Here is a 25,779-nt window from a genome sequence, read left to right as displayed (position 1 = left end):
CACTCACGTGGAAAACCACACACTTTTCATCATTTATGGTCAACTGCCAATTTTCGGACCATACAGATATCTTTTCTATATCGTTTTGCGGTTTATTTTGACCTTCTGATGTTTGATCTTCTAATGAGTTTATTAGATAAATCACAGCATCATCTGCAAACAACCTAAGACGGCTGCTCAGACTGTCTCCCAAATTGTTTATGTAGGTAAGACACAGCCCGGGGACTATAACACTACTTTGGGAAACACCAGAAATCACTTCTGCTTTAATCGATGACTTTTCATCAATTACTACGAACTGTGACCTCTCTCGCAGGAAATCACGAATCCAGTCACACAAGTGGGACCATATTCCACAAGCACGCAGTTTCACTGCAAGATGCTTGTGGGGTACAGTGTCAAAAGCCTTCTAGAAATCCAGAAATACTGCATCAATTTCAAATCACTTGTCAATAGCACTCAACACTTCATGTTTGTAAGGAGCTATCTCTATTTCACATGAACGATGTTTCCTAAATCCGTGTTGATTGTGTGTCAATAGACCGTTCTCTTCGAGGTCATTCATAATGTGGGAACAATATATACTCCAAAATCCTGCTGCATATCGAAGTTACTGATACGGGCCTGTAATTTTGTGGATTACTCCTATTACCTTTCTTGAATATTGGTGTGACCTGTGCAACTTTCCAGTCTTTGGGTACCGATCTTTAATCGAGCGAGCGATTGTATACGACTGTTAAGTATGAAGCTACGGCATCAGCATACTCTGAAAGGAAGCTAATTGGCATACAGTCTGGACCGGAAGACTTTCTTTATTTAGTAATTTAAGTTGCTTCACTACTCAGACAATATCTGCTTCTAAGTTACTCATTCTGGCAGCTGTACTTGATTACAGTTCTAGAATATTTACTTCGTCTTCTTTTGTGAATACAGTTCGGAAGGCTGTGTTTAGTAACTCTGCTTTGGCAGCACTGTCTTCATTAGTATTTCCGTTGCTATCGTGCAAAGAACACATTACTTGAGTCTTGCCAGTTGCATACTTTACTTACGATCAGAATCTCTTTAACTTTCTACCAGATTTCGAGACAATGCTTCGTTGTGGAAACTACTGTAAGCAGCTCGCATTGATGTTGTTGTTGTTGTGGTCTTCAGTCCTGAGACTGGTTTGATGCATCTCTCCATGCTACTCTATCCTGTGCAAGCTTCTTCATCTCCCATTGATGTCCTCGCTAAACTTCGAGCTTATGTAAGAGATTGCCAGTCTTGGAGATTCTGCGTTCGTTTAAATTTGGCATGCTTTTTCCGTTGTTTCTGTAGCAGTGTTTTTGAACCCTTTTGTGTACCATGGAGGGACAGCTCCGTCGTTTGTTAATTTATTTGGTGGAAATCTCTCAATCGCTGTAGATAAAATTTCTCTGAATTAATGCCACATATAGTCTACACATAATCGTAAGTTTGGAAGGAGTGGAGATTGTCTCTCAGGGAGGCGTCAAGTGAATTTTATCTGCTTTTATGGATAGGTATATTTTTTGTTTATTTTTGCAATATTTGGGGGTTACAATGCTCAACACCCTGTGTTCACTAAACCCTGTATCTGTTTTGATGCTCGTTATTAGCTGAGGATTATTTGTTGCTAAGGGGTCAAGTGCGTTTCCACAACCGTGTACTACTCGCGTGAGCTTATGAACTAACCTCTCGAAATAATTATCAGAGAATGGGTTTAGCACAATTTGGGATAATGTTTTATGCATTTCCGGATTGAAACACGTATTTTCGCCAACATATTGATGGTAAATTAAAGTCACCATCAACTATAACTGTATGAATCGGACACATGATTGAAATTAAGCTAAAGTTTTGGGCCTTGCAGCAATTGTATTATTTGAGTTGGGATGTCGGTAAAATGATTCAATTATTACTGTGTTTCGTTTGCCAAGAATGACCTCTGCTCATACAAACTGACAAGAAATATCTACTTCAATTTCGCGTGAAGGTAAACTCTTTCTAACAACAATAAACACGCCACCGCCAACTGTGTTTAGACTACCCATTCGAAACACTGTTCGGTTCTTCTTTCAGCTGAATTTATCTCCGGCTTTAGCCTGCTTTCAGTGCCAACAATGATTTGAGCACCTGTGATTTCTATTAACGCTCGGAGCTCTGTACTTTCCCAATACAATTACGACAATTTATAACTTCTATACCTTTGGTTCCTGTATCTACGTTCTTCCAGTGTTCGGCCTGCACCCTAAAACAGCGTCCATTCCATCCCACATAAAGCCCCTGCTACCCCTGTAGCCGCCTCCCTAGTGTAGTGGACTCCTGACCAATAGAGCGGAACCCGAAACCCAGTTACCCTGCGGCGAAAATCGAGGAACCTGCTGCCTACATGGTCTGAGCCTCTGGTTCAGATTCTCCACTCGGCTCTGTACCAGAGGTCCACAGTCGGCCCTATCGATTACGCTACAAATGGTGAGCTCTGCTTCCATCTCGCGAGAAAGACGCAACCTTTACCACTTCTATTAGCCACTCGAATCCAGAGAGATTCTCTTCCGATCTAAAGCGACACATGTCATAGGTACCGGCGTGAGCCACCACCAGCAGTTGGCTGCATCCTGTGCTCCTCATGGCATCCGGAAGGACCCGTCATGTCTGGAATGACTTCACCCAGTATGGACACGGAGTGCACTTAGGCTTTCTTCCCCATCTTGGCAGCCATGTTCCTAAGGAGCCTCATAACGCGCCTGACATTGGGGCTCCCAACTACTAATAATCCCACCCCCTGCAATTCCCCGGATCTTACGGGCTAAGAGGTTTCCTCTGAAACAGTGCAAGCGACTGCATCACTCTGAGCAACAGGGTCACAGCACCTGGAACACGTTTGTTAGACTAAGAGGGGAGGCTTCACATTTGGCACCCTGGGAAGTCTTTCAGTGTCTGCCACGCCACGAGGCGGCTTCCCACTCGATCACAGGTGAGGGGTCAACCTCAGTGTGAGCAGTAACTGGGCTGGCCAGTGGTGTGGACTGATCGGAGAACGGACGTGTTGCACGTCCGTTGAATCCCCATTGCCGGTCCATAACAGTGATGCTCATCAACTGCAGGTTCAAGTTGTGTAACAGAAGCCATCACAGGCTGCAGGTGAAAGCGAAGTGTCACCAACTCGGCACACTTCGACACACAGCAATCAGTCCCTATCCATACAAAAGACCGTAGCAAACTACAATACACATATGTACAAACGGACAATCGACACATGCTGTGGAACTCTATTGCCGACACTGACGAAAATGCATGGTGTCTCATAAATTAGAATAACACGAAGAGATTCAGAAACTGAACTACCAAAGCATTTAGATGAAACTATACAATTCGGTCCCGGTTAGGAACTCGTGAAATGTCAGGAGTTGGCTACTTTCCTGTTTCTGATTATGTCTCGGCCGCTTTCTGCTGGCTGACTGGCTGACTAACGCCAACAAACGGTAACTATCTTTCAAAACAAACTAACAATCGACAATCGCCACGCCTACAGAACTCTATTGTAGACACGGACGAAAACACATTTCTCAAAAATACTGCAAGAAGGAGTATATCTGTGCCCACGTGTAGTGTAGCACACTACTCTAAATCAGGGATACGAAACTCTTGCCAAACGTTTATCACACACCCTCACTCCGCATTCGTTATGGCAGAGCCTATCAGATTACTGGTGAATATGGTTATATCGAGCAGTGTGGTTTCGTTGAGTCTCTCCATCGTATCCAGGTATTCGTATGAGAGCACCCCCTACTTCGTCACAAGCTGAAACGTTGCATCATCAGGTTGTGCAGCTCTAGTAATATTCCTATCCTCCTGACATAATATTTTAAGAGGTTTCTGAAGTGGTGTGCTCCTAAAACAGCTAATTCGGGACACAGAGCGATATTAATCGGAGTGATTAGCTTAGAAAAAGAAATGTATTTTTCCACCCTATCAGGCAGGACAGTGACCTGATCTTTTAAGCCGAAATCACCCAATAGCTCCATGATAAAATGAGCATTATATCCACATAAATTATGAAAGAAAACTGGCAGCCCTATGCGTCGTGGTACTTGGTACTTCAAGTTGCATGCGTAGCACACTGTGTCATAGATTTTGAATGTTTAATGCCCTATTGTGATTTACATCACTTAACGTGGATAATTATTGGTATTCGTATTGTTGAAGTACAAGGACCTCATCTTACCATCGGATGGCATACTGCATTTCAGCACCATTTCCTGATCATAATCGTCCGTCCCCTCCCCTACTGCAATATCGTTATTGAACATAACTTGAAACCAGAATAAATAAATAAAAAATCTCATAGCAAATGCAAGCACGCCTCGCGGGGTAACCGTGTGGTCAGGAGCGCCCTGCCACGGTTCGCGCGGCTACCCATGTCGGAGGTTCGATTCCTCCCTCGGGCATGGTTGTGTGTGTTGTCTTTAGCCTAAGTTAGCTTAAGTTAGTGTGTAAGGCTAGGGACCGATGACCTTAGCAGTTTTATCTCATAGGAACTTATCACACATTTCCAAATTTCAAAATGCAAGCAAGTCAGTAACAGTTGTTATTGTAGAAGAGAAAAAAAATCAACTATTGCTACTTATACGTACATGTACTCGACGACTGTGTCATTCCCATAAACTCACGCAGGAGAAAGGCAACATGGTTTTGTATAGGTCACTGAGTTTGATCTTCGCAGATGCGTGTGGGTGAGCGTTTTGTTGTCTTCATACATAGGACACAAAGTGGATGTCCTCTGAGAGTGCGCAGTCATAGGGTTGGACTGGACATCATACATCCCCCCGGCTACAACCTCGTTGAAAAATTCTCCGAGTGCCTGTTAAATTTGTGGTTCGCCAATTCCGAGCCGTTTACCACCCTCTGAAGTGTCTGTTCCTCAATTAGATTCTCTTATGTACCGTCGAGCATAAACGGTGACGGTACACTCCTATCCACGAACTAAACGAAACTCATCAGACTGCAGCTATTTACAGGAACGAGAAAGCAAATGCATACATATAAAAAAACTGTGCTAAATACGTAAGAGCAGTATCACTAGAATCAAATCGAAGGTACTTATTAGCCCCTGCAGCATCACTCTTATTGAGAGACTGGCGTTTCATTAGCGGTATGACAACAAGACTGCTGATGTTATCACAGTTCTGACTAGAACTGAAATGTTTTGGTAGTGAAACGCCTGTTTTTTAAAGCCCAAAAACCGAATGCGACAAGATTCGGTGCGGGACCGAATTAATAGGTAGTAAGAGATTTCGGGCGGGGGAACGGGGGATAGATTCATTCCTGCAGAATTGTAATCAACGCACAACAAGAGCACCAATACCCGGGGGAAAGAGGGGTCCACGAACCCCCTCCAGTGGCCCTCAGGAAAAGTAAAAAGTTTAGTGTAGTCAGATGTTTTTCTCTCAAGAAAATGAGTTAGTAATCGGTATTACGCAGGTTTTCAACAGGGCCGGAACTGATCTTTTTACGGCTGCGTACAAGTCGCTATTCGTCTTTCAGAATATTAAAAATATTTCATATCCCTCTTTTGGCTCCTTCTCCTAAAAACTCTTCTACGGGTACCCTTGGCTTACAACTTAGCCACGAAGTCACGAGAAGGAGATGACCACTGTTGTAATCGGATTTCCCTTTCTGTTCTTGCGGTCGTACGTCCTCAAAACCATATCATGATCATCACCACCACCACTTCTTGTCGGCACTGGCAAAGTACTCCATCTTATACTAAGTAACGTGCAGGTGCTTCTGCTGGTTCTGCAGAACCGTGTTTTAATATAACGTGGTGTGCCATATTCTCGATACGGTCCGCAAATATTATGTACTTTTCAGAATGAGATTTTCACTCTGCAGCGGAGTGTGCGCTGATATGAAACTTCCTGGCAGATTAAAACTGTGTGCCCGACCGAGACTCGAACTCGGGACCTTTGCCTTTCGCGGGCAAGTGCTCGCAGGAGAGCTTCTGTAAAGTTTGGAAGGTAGGAGACGAGGTACTGGCAGAAGTAAAGCTGTGAGTACCGGACGTGAGTCGTGCTTCGGTAGCTCAGTTGGTAGAGCACTTGCCCGCGAAAGGCAAAGGTCCCGAGTTCGAGTCTCGGTCGGGCACACAGTTTTAATCTGCCAGAAAAGTTTCATTATGTACTTTTAAATATACTTAATGTAAACGTTGGTATATTCATAGATTTTATACCGAACGTTATTTACGGCGTATGTGATTAATAAACAGGAGAGTGCTTATGAAACGAAATTTCCAAAGAACAGCTTGTCCCAGTGAAGTCTAGTTATTAGCCGGCCGCGGTGGTCTAGCGGTTCAGGCGCTCAGTCCGGAACCGCGCGACTGCTACGGTCGCAGGTTCGAAGCCTGCCTCGGGCATGGATGTGTGTTATGTCATTAGGTTAGTTAGGTTTAAGTAGTTCTAAGTTCTAGGGGACTGATGACCACAGAAGTTAAGTCCCATAGTGCTCAGAGCCATTTGAACCAACCATTCTAGTTATTACGTTATTTGGTGTTGCTTTTCTAAATTGAATAACTGAGCTCTGTCACTGGAAAAGAGACAAGAATTAGATGTGAGACGTCTGCTTATAGCGTGGAAATCTTTAGCCGCATCAGTTGTTAACAGTGCATGTATGCTTCTTCAGAGCACTGTATTCAATACAGGATGGTGGTACTTCCTGCTCTAAAGTAAAAAAAAAGAAAAATGCAGTTGTGGAATCCACTGAAATGTCTTGCAGCAATTCATGATACGTTAGGCAAGTAGACGTCTGATGGTGAACAGTGCAAGTGGACAGGCGTAGCGCAGACCAGTGTCGCTAGCTTTCAAAATTCAGGTGTGTGGCACAGCAGAACCTCTGTCAGCCGCACCACACCTAAGGCCGCCCTCGCACGGAGCCACTGAGAAGTCCTCCTTAGCGGTGCCTGCGCTGACAAAGCATTGTCTCAAGTAGGCACCTTCAGACGTGCAGCGTCACCGCGCTTCTGTGGAACTAACAATGGACACTCCCCATCGCATCCCCTCCGATTTAGTCGTAAGAGGGCCCAGTGGATACCCCGTCAAAATCTGAACACAAATCAAGCGTGAAAACAGGAAGGTGTAGTGAACTGTATACAACAGAAGCAAAATAGAAACAGTGAACAGTCCGAGCTCAAGATGTGGAACATCGAGCAAACTTGAATAGTCACGACGTCCCGTCTATGTGGCTGCGGCGTTAGACTGCGAAAAGGGAGATCCATTTTCAAATCACACTCGTGTCCCAATTGTTTTTCACAAAATTATGAACTGTCCGTCCGGTCATTGACCTGCCTGCACGCAGTACTCAGATTTGTGTCTGTGTCGTGGTGTAATGACCGTTTGCAACAGCGAGGTGTGAGAAAGGGACCTCCAGACTTACTTCACTCCTCTGCTATCTACACTAGTACCACATGTAACGATTCTTGCGTTCCGTTTTGGAAGTTTTGACTTTTCAATGCCTTTGTTTTAACATAGTTCACATATGCTTGTATGTTGTTTTCTTTTTTGTGAAAGTTCGATGTGCATCTCACCTGCTCTCACCATTCGTCACATTTACTTGCCACGGTAATACATTACTGGCCATTAAAATTGAAGATGAAATACCAATTGCACGGCCACCATTGACCAGACGTTTCCAATTGGTGAGAGATCTGGAGAATGTGCTAGCCAGGGCAGCAATCGAACATTTTCTGTATCCAGAAAGGCCCGTACACGACCTGCAACATGCTGTCGTGCATTATCCTGCTGAAATGTAGTGTTTCGCAGGGATCGAATGAAGGGTAGAGCCACGGGTCGTAACACATCTCAAATGTAACGTCCACTGTTCAAAGTGTCGTAAATGCGAACAAGAGGTCACCGAGACGTGTAACCAATGGCACCCCGTACCATCACGCTGGGTGATACGCCAGTATGGCGATGACGAATCCACGCCAAACACGGATGCGACCATCATGATGCTGTAAACAGAACCTGGATTCATCCGAAAGAATGACGTTTTGCCATTCGTACACCCAGGTTCGTCGTTGAGTACACCATCGCAGGCGCTCCTGTCTGTGATGCAGCGTCAAGGGTAACCGCAGCCATGGTCTCCGAGCTGATAGTCCATGTTGCTGCAAACGTCGTCGAACTGTTCGTACAGATGGTTGTAGTCTTGCATACGTCCTCATGTGTTGATTCAGCGATCGAGACGTGGCTGCACGATCCGTTACAGCCATGCGGATAAGATGCCTGTCATCTAGACTGCTAGTGATACGAGGCCGTTGGGATCCAGCACTGCGTTCCGTATTACCCTCCTGAACCCACCGATTCCATATTCTGCTAACAGTCATTGGATCTCGACCAACGTGAGCAGCAATGTCGCGATACGATAAAACGGAATCGCGATAGGCTATAATCCGACATTTATCAAAGTCGGAAGCGTGATGCTACGCATTTATCCTCCTTACACGAGGCATCACAACAACGTTTCACCAGGCAACGCCAGTCAACTGCTGCTTGTGTATGAGAAATCGGTTGGAAACTTTCCTCGGCATGTTGTAGGTGTCGGCACCGGCGCCATCCTTGTGTGAATGCTCTGAAACTCTAATCATTTGCATATCACAGCATCTTCTTCCAGTAGGTTAAATTTCGCGTCTGTAGCACGTCATCTTCGTGGTGTAGCAGTTTTAATGGCCAGTAGTGTATATTCTTAGCAGATGACATATTCTATAACCACTGTATAGTATGACAATTGCCAAGACTACAGAAGCAGAAAAGAACGTCAACAACAGGACGGAAAGTTCGTAATTTTTGTGGAAAAAAATGGGCAAAACGGCGAGTTTCGAACACGATTTTTCCCCCTCCCCCTTCGCAATCTAACAACGCACTCAGATATGCAGGACGCCGTGACTATGCAAGTATGCTCGATGCTGCACATCTTGTGTTTGGACCGTTCATGTTTCTACTTTGCTTCTTTTTTCACAGCTCAGTACACTTTCTTCCTGTTTCCATACTGTGTTCAGTTTTTTGACGGGCTATCTAGTGGGCCATCCTACCACTAAATCTGAGGGGGTTATGATGGGGAGGTTCTCTTGTAAGTGGCGGACTGTCGCCACAGCTGACAAAACATTGCTTCCTACAGCGGCCTGCTGAATGGCAAGCAGCGGGAAGCGCCGCTTGTCAACAGTCGGCTCGTTACGCATTGACCTCATCACCAACCTCACGGTCCTAACGTCAGTCAGAACATGTTGCACAAACTGCACGAAAGGTTTGGTAACGTCGACGTATAGTCACTCTTTGGGTTTCAGCGAAGGCCGTCATTGCCAGATGACAACGCTGGAAACTGACTTTCGATGTGCCTGAATCTTGCTAACATTCGATGAATCCCGCAGAGAATTCAGATGAAATTACAGTAGAGGTTCGTTACACAATTTTACGAAAAGCGTGTAATAAGACTGATACTGTTCTTTAATTTTTAACTATAGAGCAATTATTGTGGATATCAGCAGAAGACACGTCGATGTCTGCAGTGTCGACCTCTTTTATCTGAATGGTGACAAATACCGCAGTTATCCGCAGATATGCCTGCGGATATCTGCAATCGTGTAGATCTCTACCTATTCATGATGAATGGCTCACGTGTAGGGGCGTACGGCAGTTTCGTCTTGACACTAGGTCTCTAGAGCGTCCCGTCTCTCCGCTATTACAAGACATACATGTGGTGTCATCCCTCTCCTACCCATCTGTCACATATACGAGGTGCATTCAAGTTCTAAGGCCTCCGATTTTTTTTCTAATTAACTACTCATCCAAAATCGATGAAACTCGCGTTACTTCTCAACGTAATCGCTGCGGACGTACACATTTTTCACAATGCTGACGCCATGATTCCATGGCAGCGGCGAAGGCTTCTTTAGGAGTCTGTTTTGACCACTGGAGAATCGCTGAGGCAGTAGCAGCACGGCTGGTGAATGTGCGGCCACGGAGAGTGTCTTTCATTGTTGGAAAAAGCCAAAAGTCACTAGCAGCCAGGTCAGGTGAGTAGGGAGCATGAGGAATCACTTCAAAGTTGTTATCACGAAGAAACTGTTGCGTAACGTTAGCTCGATGTGCGGGGGAGGTTGTCTTGGTGAAACAGCACACGCGCAGGCCTTCCCGGACGTTTTCGTTGCAGTGCAGGAAAGAATTTGTTCATCGAAACATTTTCGTAGGATGCACCTGTTACCGCAGTGCCCTTTGGAACGCAATGGGTAAGGATTACGCCCTCGCTGTCCCAGAACATGGACACCATCATTTTCTCAGCACTGGCGGTTACCCGAAACTTTTTTGGTGGCGGTGAATCTGTGTGCTTCCATTGAGCTGACTGGCGCTTTGTTTCTGGATTGAAAAATGGCATCCACGTCTCATCCATTGTCACAACCGACGAAAAGAAAGTCCCATTCATGCTGCCGTTGCGCATCAACATTGCTTGGCAACATGCCACACGAGCAGCCATATGGTCGTCCGTCAGCATTCGTGGCACCCACCTGGATGACACTTCTCGCATTTTCAGGTCGTCATGCAGGATTGTGTGCGCAGAACCATGACAACTCTAGAGGCGATCTGTTCGACAGTCATTCGGCGATCCCCCAAAACAATTCTCTCCACTTTCTCGATAATGTCGTCAGACCGGCTTCTGCGAGCCCGAGGTTGTTTCGGTTTGCTGTCACACGATGTTCTGCCTTCATTAAACTGTCGCACCCATGAACGCACTTTCGACACATCCATAACTCCATCACCACATGTCTCCTTCAACTGTCGATGAATTTCAGTTGGTTTCACTCCACGCAAATTCAGAAAACGAATGATTGCACGCTGGTCAAGTAAGGAAAACGTCGCCATTTTAAGTATTTAAAACAGTTCTCATTCTCGCCGATGGCGATAAAATTCCATCTGCTGTACGGGTCTGCCATCTCTGGGACGTATTGACACTGAACGCGGCCTCATTTTAAAACAATGCGCATGTTTCTATCTCTTTCCAGTCCGGAGAAAAAAAATCGGAGGCCTTATAACTTGAATGCACCTCGTATATTGTATCTTTAGAGTATATATTAAGCTTTGACAGCCATAGTTTAGGACTGTATTCTGTGCACACACAAGTGTTGCGAAGCACATCGTTCATTGTATGTCTTTAGCGTATACATTACGCTTCGACAGCCATGGTTGGACTGTGTTCTGCTCTATTATATTAACATATGAGTAAGTACAAATATGGATGCCGTTGTTGTTAGATCAAGAAGGCAGATCTCGTAAAAAAAAAGCAGTAAAGACAAAGCAGAATTTAAGATATCTAAAGCTAGCACTCCAGCGTAATCTTTGTGTGTGTTTTAGTGGATAAACAATGGTAAGCCAAAACATTTTGACATTTTAACCACTGCCCAACGCGAGGTCGAAAGTCGCCTGGTGGTGTTGCTGGAACGTAGCACTGTACGCAAAGTATATAGGTAAAAGGATGGGGAATAACACTATTGACGACACAGGCTGCAAATGGGGAAATCTACTAACATAAGCGACTTTGACAAAGGTGATATTATTATTACCCAGGGCCTGTGAACGAGTATCTAGAAAACGGCGTAGCTGGTCGAATTTTCACGTGCTACTGTAGTGAACATCAAGGGAAGTGGTAGAATGACATTGAAACTACCACTGGGTGGTAAGTGGCTGGACGTCCACGACCCTTCACAGAAAAAATGATAATTAATTGAAACCCTCAGCTGCAGACAGGTGTTGTTGATATTTCTCCATGGGGACAGCTGAAAATGTGTGCCCCGATCAGGACCCGAAACCGGGATCTCCTGCTTACATGGCTGACGCTCTATCCATCTGAGCCACCGAGGATACAGATGAATAGCGCAACTGCAAGGACTTATCCTTTTCATGATTCCCGCGAGACCCACATTCCCAACTGTCCACAATCTGTCATTCACAGAAAGTGGGATCGGAGACTTGCCTGCCTGCTCTGTAAAGTGCCTGGTGATCTGTGACGTCTCTACCGAAAGAGCACAATACTGGTGCACGCATAAGTGTTTCGGAGCACATTGTTGATAGTACATTGTTGAACCTGGGGCTCCGCAGCAGACGACCCTACGAGTTCACATGTTGGCCCAACGACATCGATAATTACGACTGCAGTGGATACGGGATCGTTGAGAATGAACCATGGATCAATGGAAACGTGTCATCTCGTCAGATAAATCACGTTTTTGCTACATCAGGTCGATGATCGTCTCCAAAAATGCAGCCATCCACGTGAACGGCAATTCGAAACGTGCGCCGCTGCAAGGACGCAGGCCGTGGGAGCAGTATTATGCTATGGGTGACATTCTGCTGCGCTCGTGTGGGAATGTGGTAGTAATCTAAGATACTCTGACAGCTGCAGACCACCTGCACCCTTCATGCTTAATGTCTTCCCCGAGGGTGATGTCATCTTTGAGCAGGATAACTGTCCCTGCCTCAAAGCCAGAACAGCGCTAAAGTGTTTTGAGGAGCATGATGGTGAACTTACGTTGATACTTTGCCCACCAAATTCGCCTGATGTGAATAGAATGCAACCCATCTGGGTGGCTGTTAGGCATCAACGACGCACGAACAGTACATTGTTTATGGACATTACATGACTTATGCGTAGAAATCTGATGTCACTTTTCTGTACAACCATGGGGTAGAATCGGTGACGTATTGTTTCCCAGGTATAGCCCAAAAAGTTATTAGTTAGTTTGTCATAATGTTTCGGTTCACGAATGTATAAAAGCTGGATTTAGCATTGTGTGTTGATGTAAGTTTTTCTTTCTGTGTCGACATTTGGGGAAAGAAGAGGAGCAAATGATCCTGCAGACACTTTGTAGATTCTCTGTGGGTTGGTGGCAGGGATCGGAATCATTATTGCTGTTGAAAGATGTGTAAGCAACATGAGCGCAAATATTCTTGTCTATTTACACCTCTGATGTGGAAGAAATATTTAAAATATGGGAAATATAAAAAAATAGGAAAATATAGACAATATCTTAAAATGGAAGGAAATATGGAAAAAATCCAGATTTGAAATGGGAATGTGGGGTATCAGTAATATACATGGTGAGTAATCGAAATTTGCGATATAATCTTTAGGACTTTAATGTAAACACTCGATACATAGGAGATGGACGACACTGCACATACACTTAAGAAGGAAAACATTGTACAGATGAAGTAACCGAAACTGTATGACTTTAATGTAACCACCAGGTGTAGGAGAGAGATGATACTACACATACCTGCTTTAATAGTGTAAAGACGGAACTTTCTAGAGACAAGCTGTCAAGATACAACTGCCATAGACCCCGACATACTGCATCATTATTAGGCGTATCAGAACAGTTTTAGTTGGAAAGCACTGAAAACCACTCCGAGAAAATGTAGAAGACTTATGGCCATGGCGTAGGCTAGTGTTAAAATGCTTGTTCTAATGTATCAAGTGTATGGGCTATCGCACCAGCTTCGTGTAGATGTTCATCGCCTTAAAATTGCGGATCTAATGCAAGATTTTGTTTGGATTTATTTTTTAAAATTTGGGTACGAAATGGGAATGCAGAGTGTTCTGCACTGTTTGCAATTCATCTGACCCTACTTTGTACATATTTAGGGAGACAATATGAATATCTCCAGCATGGGTTTGAAGACATTGCAGGTTGCATAAAATCCATCAATACGGACAGCTGACTCACCCTATACACAATTGTAATATGAATAATTGTGAGAGTTATTGTGTGTCCGTGCGTGTATGGTATTTTCATCCCACGCTGTTAGTTGTACCAATTGGTATGATTAAAGTTCGAGTCACCTAGTAAAAGACTCTGTATGTTGGATAACACAATGACAAATGTATAGAAAAAAGGAAACACTGTTGTAAAAAGAAAAAAATTAATTTATTAAAAATTTGAAATACCAATCAAAAATTATTAATTAAATATTGTTTGCCATGGGAAATGTAGTTTATAGATTCTTCTTTGCTAAGATAATGAGGACATGCTGAAAACTAATGCCTTCGAATTTTATATATGAAAGTCCCAAAGCTTTTTAAATAAAACAAACGTTATTAAAATTTGAGAAAGTTATTCCTTATGTCTATACGTTTGTAGCCCTCTGCCTCTAGAGGTCTCCAGACTGCAGCGTGTAACATCACTGTGTGTAACATCATTACGTCAGTGCATGAGAAAGAATGAGCTGTAATCCAATCCATTTAGTCCCGACTTGGCTCCATCCGATTTTCATAGGTTCCCAAGACTTAAAACAAACCTTCGAGGACTTTGCTTTAATAGTGAAGACGCAGTGCAAGCAGAGGTGAGGTTTTGATGGAGGTTGTGACTCGGTCAGCAGAGTTAAAAATACTGCGGTGAAGGTATCAACAAACAGTCTCTTGTTGGAAGGAATGTGCTCGTCGCCAGGGCAACTACTATGAGAAATAACAATGTAGTATGATGGAGATGCTGAAGGTTAATAACGTTTGATACATCTGAAAAATATTTAAGAGTTTTCACATAAAATATTCGGAGGCGTTTTGTTTCAGCACGCCGTTGTAGTTTAAAATATTAGTAATTCTCTGTATATCAGTATCTCTGTACCTACTAGTATTAGTATATAGACATGTATACGTATATAAATTCTCTATTAAAATAAAAAAAGTAATGGGTTCAAAAATATTTCGAAAAGTGTTGATAATAAAACTGGAACTAAAGTAATTGTTCTAAGGAAGAAAAATGTCATTAATAAAACATCTACTGAGGAAAACAAAAAATAGATTGCAAAAACTTTGAATTATATTGTTAATACATGGGAAATATATTGTATATCAGTTATTACTTGCAAAACGTCTACCCACCCTTTGATCTCAGGCAGACCAGACGTCAATGAACAGAGCACAAATGATACGGCTCATTGCAAGACTCTATTTCCACTGGTCCATACAGAAGGGTGGTAAGGGTGGGGAAAGCGCGGAGAAAAAGGTGATGGGGTTATTATGTGTAGTGAAGATAGCACAGTGAATGAGTAACCTTCATTTTCCTGACATGCAGTTGCTTAATCTGCAGGGTCCGGGTGTCAGATTATATCCTGACCTTGCGTGTACCATACACAAGTGCCTACAGCCATGTTTTGAGACTGGTGAATCAAAGTGCACCTATCATTGTCAAATTACTGAATGTACCGTTTTAGCAGTTGTAATAATATTTTCTTTGTAATTTTTATGTCTTATAGAGTGACATCAGACATACAGAGCGAGAAGGTGAGTTAGCTTATAATTGAAAAGTAGAAAATTTAAGTCGCCGTCGCCCCTGTCTGATCTCAAGAGCTCATCTTAAACAAGTTCATATGAATACGAAAATATGTCACTGAATAACCCGTCAAGAGGTGATTTACTGTAAGTCCTCTTGTGATGACATCACGCTGTAATGTTGTGTAATATGCCAGTTAAGAATCGCAACAGTGATGCGACAGTCCTTTATAAGTACTACAAGTTGCAGTCGTCTTGAGACCGTGAGGAAGAGATTGCGGTTCGTTTCCATAAATCGAACGGCTTTGAGGAATGGAAATTGTCATATGTAACTATCAAACATACATTCAACGGTGATTACTGTGTTTAAAACTTACCTCCTCAAACAAGAACTGGAGACGTCTACCTTAAGGTGCACGACTCAGCCTACAATAAAAACAGAAATAAATATTATAAGTGTTTTGTAAAGTGCATGCAACCACGAAATGTTATGACAATTAACACGCCAATACAAGGTGACGAAACGAATACTGCAGGGTGCTTATAATTAAATTAAAAGTGTTCCCAGTGTTGCAGTTCGGGATGTATACATCGTAGGGAAGTTGATTGATCGATGCACTCATGGAGTGTGTTGAAAAAATAGTTCTTCTTTCTGCCACCAGGCTGTAAGAAGTAATAATTTGAAAGGTTTCCTATTTTGGCATTAGTATGCTGTGTTTGTCACTTGGCAAAGCATGTCGATTTCTTTTGCAAAGTGACTGTTGGTGTAAAGAGTTAAGAAATGCAATAGCTATTGAGAGGAGAGACCATGCGCTACAGGTCAAGTTGCTTAGTCAGAAAGACAGAAATGAAAGCACTGTATTGCGGAAATGTCACCGACAAAAAGAAAAAATTGGTTCAAATGGCTCTGAGCACTATGCGACTTAACTTCTGAGGTCATTAGTCACCTAGAACTTAGAACTATTAAACCTAACTAACCTAAGGACATCACACACATCCATGCCCGAGGCAGGATGCGAACCTGCGACCGTAGCGGACGCTCGGTTCCAGACTGTAGCGCCTAGAACCGCACGGCCACTCCGGCCGGCTGTCACCGACAGAACACGTGTGAAGAGGCCCTATGACCAGAAATGGGCTACAGAACAGGATCAAGAAATATGAAGTGACAGGTGAACAAGGTGGTGCAGCAAGGAGAGGAAGGGGGCCCCATGGCATAGGTTGTTTAGGTTGTTGACGTTTCTGTAGCTACAGAACATGCTTCCAATTCTGCAGCCATTGCTCGAGCTATGTCACAGGAAAAGTCTTTATCCTGGTCACCTGTTCAAAAAAATTTTCGGCCCATTTTACACTGGTATCCATATAACAATCAGAATGCGCAGCAAATTAAGCCCAAAGATAGGCTACAACGACGTGACTAAGATAGGCTACAACGCTGTGACCGTGGCCTTCGTTTTTTTGCTTGCATGGAAATGAATGACACATAGGAGTGGAATATTCTTTGTACTAGCGAAGCACATGTGCGGTTGGTCAAGAACATCCACTGCACTCATATTGTGTGTGAAGCTTTATGTAACAGTGAAACACTTCACCATCTAAGCCTTTTTGTTTAATGACAAACGCACGTGGGTATGGAATTGGTGTAGAATTGTTTCAAGTGAGTAAGGAAGGAGAGGAAGAGGTTCACAAAACTGTAGCTTTCACTAGTAGATCTTTTCAGCAATCAGAGAGGAATTATTGTCTATCAGAAAAGAAGCCTTTGACTATTATATTTTGTCTGCAAAAGTTTCATCAGTATATGCTGGGGTGCAAAGTGATTGTTTAGAGTGATTGTACAACATTGAAGTTATACAAACTGGTAAACTTAAGCAAATTGATTAATTAGGTGGGCCTTACATATTGAGCAATATGATATTGGGATTAAGTACATTAAACAATCTGAAAATGGAATTACTGGTACATTATCTAGAAGTGTAAAAGAAGGGGGTTTGAATGAGAATTCATGGCTACAATGATAAAAGTAGATGAAGTTCAACTGAAGAGTGTTTGTAAATATCTAAGGCGAGAACAGAATATGGATGATAAACTGAAGACAGTTAAAAGTTATTTGGGAAACCCAGAATATCCTAAGGGAGCAGGATATTATAAATCACATAAAGGCATCTTATTTCGGAGGCGAAAGAACCCTGAAACCCAAATGAAAATTTGTCATCCTGGACAACATGTGGATTTAATCATACAATGTAGGCTTTCACGGCCGGTGTTGTCTTCAGTTAAAACTTCCGGGCTGAGAAGCCCTGGTCGATGTATAAAATTTCCACCTGACCTTTCGTCTCCATATGCGGGAGACATCTTCTGAGGTCGTCCGGCTACTGCCACTGAGGCTGCTGGTACTCTCGCATTTATAGAGCGCATAGAGGGCACCACCATTCGTCACGTGATGCCGACGGTGTGCCTATCTTTGGAAGGCGTCATCATTCTCGATTAAGAGTAATCGATTGTCATTCTGCTGGCGCAACGTCGACATCCATATTTTGTCCAACTTTAAAACTTCCTCTTTTCTATTGAAATTGTTGTGGTGTTTCTGAACTTCTATTGCTTCTCTATACATGCGCGCATGTTAATGGGATGTTCGTGCTAGAACGCTTGTCCCATTAAATTTAATTTCATGATTCCCATCTCGAGAAACATGCTCAGCTACGGCCTATTTTTCGATGTGTCCTAAGCGACAGTTTCTTTTATGTTCGGCTAAGCGGGTGTTTCCTGGATGTGTCGGTAATTAAACAGGTGGATGGAACGCTGGGTCACAAAGTATATAGAAAGATCACTCACACGGATAGATACCTCCACAAGGAATCTAACCATCATCCTAGGCAAAAAAGAGGTGTCATTTAAACCTTGGTGGACAGAGCCAACAAAATCTGCGAGCCGGCTTACTTACAAGAAGAACTGAATCACCTACGGTCAGCCTTCATCAAAAACGGATATACCAGCAAGGAATTTGATCGAGCCCTCCATCAAAGAAGAAAAGAAGCCAGAAGTCCAGAGCAACGACGGTCACCTACTGGAAAAGTTTTCCTACCGTTTATTAATAAGGTTACGGACCGTGTCGGGAAACTTCTGGCCAAGTATCGGATCGAAACAATCTTCAGACCCACCAAGAAGATTAAGGTATATTTACGAACTGCAAAAGACGCCCGACATTCCCTAGCAACACCTGGGGTATACAAAATTCCATGCAGTTGTGGACAAGTATATATTGGAACAACGAAAAGAAGTGTAAACACCCGCTTAGCCGAATATAAAAGAAACTGTCGCTTAGGACACATCGAAAAATCGGCCGTAGCTGAGCATGTTTCTCGAGATGGGAATCATGAAATTAAATTTAATGACACAAGCGTTCTAGCACGAACATCCCATTAACATGCGCGCATGTATAGAGAAGCAATAGAAATTCACAAACACCACAACAATTTCAATAGAAAAGAGGAAGTTTTAAAGTTGGACAAAATATGGATGTCGACGTTGCGCCAGCAGAATGACAATCGATTACTCTTAATCGAGAATGATGACACCTTCCAAAGACAGGCATATCGTCGGCATCACGTGACGAATGGTGGTGCCCTCTATGCGCTCTATAAATGCGAGAGTACCTGGAGCCTCAGTGGCAGTAGCCGGAAACCTCAGAAGATGTCTCCCGCAGATGGAGACGAAACGTCAGGTGGAAATTTTATACATCGACCACGGCATCTCAGCCCGGAAGTTTCAACTGAAAACATGAGGATTTGTTAACTGATATGTACACAAAAAGGATTGGTCACTACGGGGCAAGGAATGTATCGACAAGTTAGGTGAGAATGTTATGTGTAACAACATGTTAGGGCGTGTTCAGAAAACAATAGAGATGTGTGAGAGATGTTTGAAAGTTAGAACAAGTAATACGATAATAGAGGGTTAAATGTATAGTGTGGAACAGCAAAGCAAACTTGATCTAATGGCTGTGAACTTGTTCAGTCCTTTGCCTGTAACAAGAGGAAGTTGTGAATATGCTTTTACCAAATTTGTAAAATTATACTCCAGTAGAAAAGCAAATGCAAAAGTATTAGAAAGTAAACTGTAAAAGGACTACTTTATTAAAGTCAGAGAACCTAAAGCCATATTACCAGATAATGGTCCACAATTTTTTGTGGAAAGGTTCAGTGAATGTTTAGAAAGTAAAAATATTGAACATATTAAAATTTCAGCAGACTTTCCGCAAGGTAATGTGTGTGAGCGTATTATGAAACAGCTTAATATGTCGTGTAGAACATACTGCCATAGGAAGCATACTGCGTGGGAGCAAATCTAGAGCATTTTGAGGAAGTAATCAAGCATTTGAATCATGAAGCAATACGTTTTTTCTCTTGTGAGTTGATGTGAAGAACCAACAATTTATAGTGTGAATTGGTGGAATTTCCTGAGATTGCCAATATGGCGTGGTGAGAAAAGGAAAAAATGACAAAGTAAGGACATGCGGGGACCAAGCAGCAATCGGTATTGTAATTGTAAACTGTCGAAGCTGCATTGGTAAAGTACCGGAACTTCAAGCGCTGATAGAAAGCATCGAGGCTGAAATCGTTATAGGTACAGAAAGCTGGCTGAAGCCAGAGATAAATTCTGCCGAAATTTTTACAAAGGCACAGACGGTGTTTAGAAAGGATAGATTGCATGCAACCGGTGGTGGTGTGTTTGTCGCGGTTAGTAGTAGTTTATCCTGTAGTGAAGTAGAAGTGGATAGTTCCTGTGAATTATTATGTGTGGAGGTTACACTCAACAACCGAGCTAGGTTAATAATTGGCTCCTTGTACCGACCTCCCGACTCAGCAGCATTAGTGGCAGAACAACTGAGAGAAAATTTGGAATACATCTCACATAAATTGTCTCAGCATGTTATAGTCTTAGGTGGAGATTTCAATTTACCAGATATAGAATGGGACACTCAGATGTTTAGAACGGGTGGTAGGGACAGAGCATCGAGTGACATTATACTGAGTGCAATATCCGAAAATTACCTCGAGCAATTAAACAGAGAACCGACTTGTGGAGATAACATCTTGGACCTACTGATAACAAACAGACCCGACCTTTTCGACTCTGTAAGTGCAGAACAGGGAATCAGTGATCATAAGGCCGTTGCAGCATCCACGAATATGGAAGTTAATAGGATTATAAAAAAAAGGGAGGAAGGTTTATCTGTTTAGCAAGAGTAATAGAAGGCAGATTTCAGACTACTTAACAGATCAAAACGAAAATTTCTGTTCCGACACTGACAATGTTGAGTGTTTATGGAAAAAGTTCAAGGCAATCCTAAAATGCGTTTTAGACAGGTACGTGCCGAGTAAAATTGTGAGGAACGGGAAAAACCCACCGTGGTTCAACAACAAAGTTAGGAAACTAGTGCGAAAGCAAAGAGAGCTTCACTCCAAGTTTAAGCGCAGCCAAAACCTCTCTGACAAACAGAAGCTAAACGATGTCAAAGTAGCGTAAGGAGGGCTATGCGTGAAGCGTTCAGTGAATTCGAAAGTAAAATTCTATGTACCGACTTGACAGAAAATCCTAGGAAGTTCTGGTCTTACGTTAAATCAGTAAGTGGCTCGAAACAGCATATCCAGACACTCCGGGATGATGATGGCATTGAAACAGAGGATGACACGCGGAAAGCTGAAATACTAAACACCTTTTTCCAAAGCTGTTTCACAGAGGAAACTGCAGTTCCTTCTCTAAATCCTCGCACAAACGAAAAAATGGCTGACATCGAAATAAGTGTCCAAGGAATAGAAAAGCAACTGGAATCACTCAACAGATGAAAGTCCACTGGACCTGACGAGATAACAATTCGATTCTACACAGAGTACGCGAAAGAACTTGCCCCCCCCCCTTTTAACAGCCGTGTATCGCAAGTCTCTAGTGGAACGGAAGGTTCCAAATGATTGGAAAAGAGCACAGGTAGTCCTAGTCTTCAAGAAGGGTCGTCGAGCAGATGCGCTAAACTATAGACCTGTATCTCTGACGTCGATCTGTTGTAGAATTTTAGAACATTTTTTTCCTCGAGGATCATGTCGTATTTGGAAACCCAGAATCTACTCTGTAGGAATCAACATGGATTCCGGAAACAGCGATCGTGTGAGACCCAACTCGCTTTATTTGTTCATGAGACCTAGAAAATATTAGATACAGGCTCCCAGGTAGATGCTATTTTCCTTTACTTCCGTAAGGCGTTCGATACAGTTCCGCACTGTCGCCTGATAAACAAAGTAAGAGCCTACGGAATATCAGACCAGCTGTGTGGCTGGATTGAAGAGTTTTTAGCAAACAGAACACAGCATGTTGTTATCAAAGGAGAGAAGTCTATAGACGTTAAAGTAACCTCTGGCGTGCCACAGGAGAGTGTTATGGGACCGTTTCTTTTCACAATATATATAAATGACCTGGTAGATAGTGTCGGAAGTTCCATGCGGCTTTTCGCGGATGATGCTGTAGTATACAGAGAAGCTGCAGCATTAGAAAATTGTAGCGAAATGCAGGAAGATCTACAGCGGATAGGCACTTGGTGCAGGGAGTAGCAACTGACTCTCAACATAGACAAATGTAATGTATTGCGAATACATAGAAAGAAGGATCCTTTATTGTATGATTATATGATAGCGGAACAAACACTGGTAGCAGTTACTTCTGCAAAATATTTGGGAGTATGCGTGCGGAACGATTTGAAGTGGAATGATCATATAAAATTAATTGTTGGTAAGGCGGGTACCAGGTTGAGATTCATTCGGAGAGTGCTTAGAAAATGTAGTCCATCAACAAAGGAGGTGGCTTACAAAACACTTGTTCGACCTATACTTGAGTATTGCTCATCAGTGTGGGATCCGTACCAGATCGGGTTGACGGAGGAGATAGAGAAGATCCAAAGAAGAGCGGCGCGTTTCGTCACAGGGTTATTTGGTAACTGTGATAGCGTTACGGAGATGTTTAGCACACTCAAGTGTGTCAGACTCAGCAAGAGAGGCGCTCTGCATCGCGGTGTAGCTTGCTCGCCAAGTTTCGAGAGAGTGCGTTTCTGGATGAGGTATCGAATATATTGCTTCCCCCTACTTATACCTCCCGAGGAGATCACGAACGTAAAATTAGAGAGATTCGAGCGCGCACGGAGGCTTTCAGACAGTCGTTCCTCCCGCGAACCATACGCGACTGGAACAGAAAAGGGAGGTAATGACAGTGGCACGTAAAGTGCCCACCGCCACACACCGTTGGGTGGCTTGCGGAGTATAAATGTAGATGTAGATGTAGATAATATTAGGAAAAAGCAGTTGAGAAAAAGGTGCGACATGATTCTAGAGCACCTCACACTATTTTTCAATTAGGGTACTTGGTTTTTGATAAAGCAGGAAAAGTCGAAGAATATCGCGTCACAAAGAAAGGAGTTTATTCATGATAGAGTCCTTTTAGTGTTGTAGAAAAGCCACATCCAAATGCTTACGGACTTGGATACTGGTAGTCTGGAAAACCTTTGGGATTAAGAAACATTGTCGACCTGAAGAGATATTTACAGTGACAGTACGAGGAAAACAAGGTTGGGGGTCCGCTGACTTTGGTACACACACCACTTAACGAGTGGTGGCTTTACCACTGAGGTATGTTCATTCTTATTTTCTGGTACACTCTAACCTGACTCTTTCCTATACAGTTCTATTCCTACTGTGCTCTTCAATTTTTGTTCTACTCTTTTCTGTCTGGAGTCAATGCTATTTGATGTGACCGAAACTTCTGTTGATTAGGTAAATTGGAAAAGGATTCTTTGGTGAAAGGAAGGTTAGTGTAACTGGAAGTGGTTACCAAATGTGGTTGTAGAAATGAAGTCTGGGGTAGTGATGGGTTTCATGCTAATGAAATGTGGATAGTGGATTTTCAGTTGATTGTGTAAAGTTTACTGATAATGACATGTTAAGGAACGTATTAGTATATGGAGACTAATGAGAAATAACATTGTTTTACAAAATGCATAGCGCTGTGTAGCCTCTGATAACGATATTTCTTCTGCTACTGATTTCGGTCTTAAATTATCTTCAGTGACAGCTTTACAACATATAAAAGTGGACGATGTGACAATGTGAAACGAAGTAAGATCAAAAGAGAATAACCGTTGAATCGGAAATACTAAAATTGTCGCAGATGTATCACATAGCATACATGCTTTCACATATTTTACTACTGAAAATCATAACTGTCAATTGTGAAATAACGCCTCCCATGACTCGCTAGAAATAATTAATTATTTATGTCAAATGAAAGATATATTTTGCATTAACTGCAGCGATCACGTAATGCTGGTTGTCTGAGTGTTAATGTCAAGATTACTGTGATGTACATGGCATTAATATCTCTGTTACTACTATAAATTACGATGTGTAACCGATTTTGCGCTCTCTATTGTTCTAGCGCTTTTCTGTTACCCTCTTGAACTATCAGATTCTATTACGGTATATTGATAATTTTTACTTATGGACCGTCTGACAGCAACTGAATAAAACACAATTTTCGTGCCATACGCGTTTCGCCTTTATTTTCTGCAAGGCATGATAAGTGGCCTGGAATATGTACATATGTTAGCTATTTTATTTACATTTTTGTCACTGTGCCTATAGGTTATAAACAGTTCTGGTGGTTGGTATTTCCTGTTAAGTAGTAATGTTTTGAACTGTACTTACAGGTTGCGTGGACAATTTATTACATATTACGCTCCTGTTGCATTTTTGGTGTTGTTCGTCTTCTTATGATCGCCAATTTGCGGTTTTTTCGACATTCCACAGCACTATGCACTGAACGCTTGTTTTAATGCAATGTTTTGGTTTCTGTTGTCGACTGTCAGATGTTTTTGCCAAAGATCGAATGTTATTGCCAAACTAATGAGTGTAACTATTGAAGTATCTGTGGTCTGTTCGTGTATGCATTTGCGTGTGCGTTTGTGTATTTGTGTGTGTTTTGGTGTGATATATAGTTTTTGTGCTGTGTGTGTGTGTGTGTGTGTGTGTGTGTGTGTGTGTCTGTATTTTGGCGTGGTACGATTTTTTTTTTGGCTGTGTATGTGTGTGTGTGTGTGTGTGTGTGTGTGTGTGTGTCCAGATGGTGTGGGGAAGAGTTTTTTTTTTGTTTTATGTTATCATTTCCTTTATTAAGTGTAGTAGGGAGCCTGTGCTTATGTGTGTTTGTTCATTTATCACATGTTTGTTTTCTGCTATGGCTTTCTGGTTGTGGAAGTTTTCTTGCGTTTGTATAAGATGTTTGTCATGGTTGCTTATTCTCATTATTTTCATTTCTTGTTCAATGTTTGTAGGATGATGGTTGTAGTGTTTTAAATGCTCTGCAAATGTGGAGTGGTTTGTTTCATACTTCCAACATCTGATATGTTCTTTGTATCTTGTTTCAAAATTCCTGCATGTCATGCCTATGTATACTGCATCACAACTTTGACATTCAAGTTCATATATTCCTGATGGAATTTGTCCCTCTTGGTAGCTGGCTGGCTTAGGTGTGATTGAAGGGTTTGCCCAGGCTTATATGCTATTTTGAAGCCCTGTCTCTTTAGGATGTTTGCAACTCTGTATGTTAGTTTATGTGTGTAGGTCATGGTGTACCACCTGGTTCTTTTCTGTGTGGTGTTGTCATTGTGTGTGTTTGTTGAGTGTGTTTGTAAGTTTTCAGCTTGTGAGTTCTTTTATATTCTGGAAATGTTGTGTTTGTTTTTTATTTGTGTTTTTATTTTTTGATTGAGCCTGTGTACCACATGTGTGTCATACCCGTTGTTCCTAGCTATTTGTATGACTGTAGTCATTTCTTGTTCACAGTTTTTCTTGCTGAGTGGGATTCTGTTTAATCTATGTAACATGTGTCTTAGTGCTGCAAGTTTCTGGCTGTGGGGGTGGTTGGAAGTGGAATGTATTATTGTGTCTGTGGCTGTTGGTTTTCTAAAGATGTTAAATGTATGTTTGCCATTTTCTTTTTTAATTGTAATGTCAAGAAAACGTATTTGATTTTCTTTTTCTTTTCCAAGTGTGAATTTTATGTTCTGATGAGCTTTGTTTATTTCTGAATGGAGTTCATCTATTTTTTCACTTGGCTCATCTACCAGACAAATAATGTCATCCACGTATCTGTACTAATATATGATTTTGAAACTTTCATTTGTGGTTACCTTTTCAAATATCTGATTTTCTAGGTGACTGATGAAAATGTTTGCTAGTGTTCCTGATATTGGGGATCGCATGGGCAGTCCATCTGTTTGTAGGTAATATGCTTTCTCAAACTGAAAGTAGTTTTGTTCAGTTGTCAGTCTGAGCATATCTGTTATTTCTTTTATTGTGTCTGTGGTGAGGTTACTGTGGGATGAGAGATTTTGTTCTATGATTTCTATTGTTTCTGTGATAGGGATGGAGG

Source organism: Schistocerca cancellata, chromosome 1 (genome assembly GCF_023864275.1).
Source record: "Schistocerca cancellata isolate TAMUIC-IGC-003103 chromosome 1, iqSchCanc2.1, whole genome shotgun sequence".
NCBI classification, from domain to species: domain Eukaryota; kingdom Metazoa; phylum Arthropoda; class Insecta; order Orthoptera; family Acrididae; genus Schistocerca; species Schistocerca cancellata.
The sequence above is the reverse complement of the archived record's forward strand: the minus strand, read 5'-3'. Positions refer to the sequence as shown.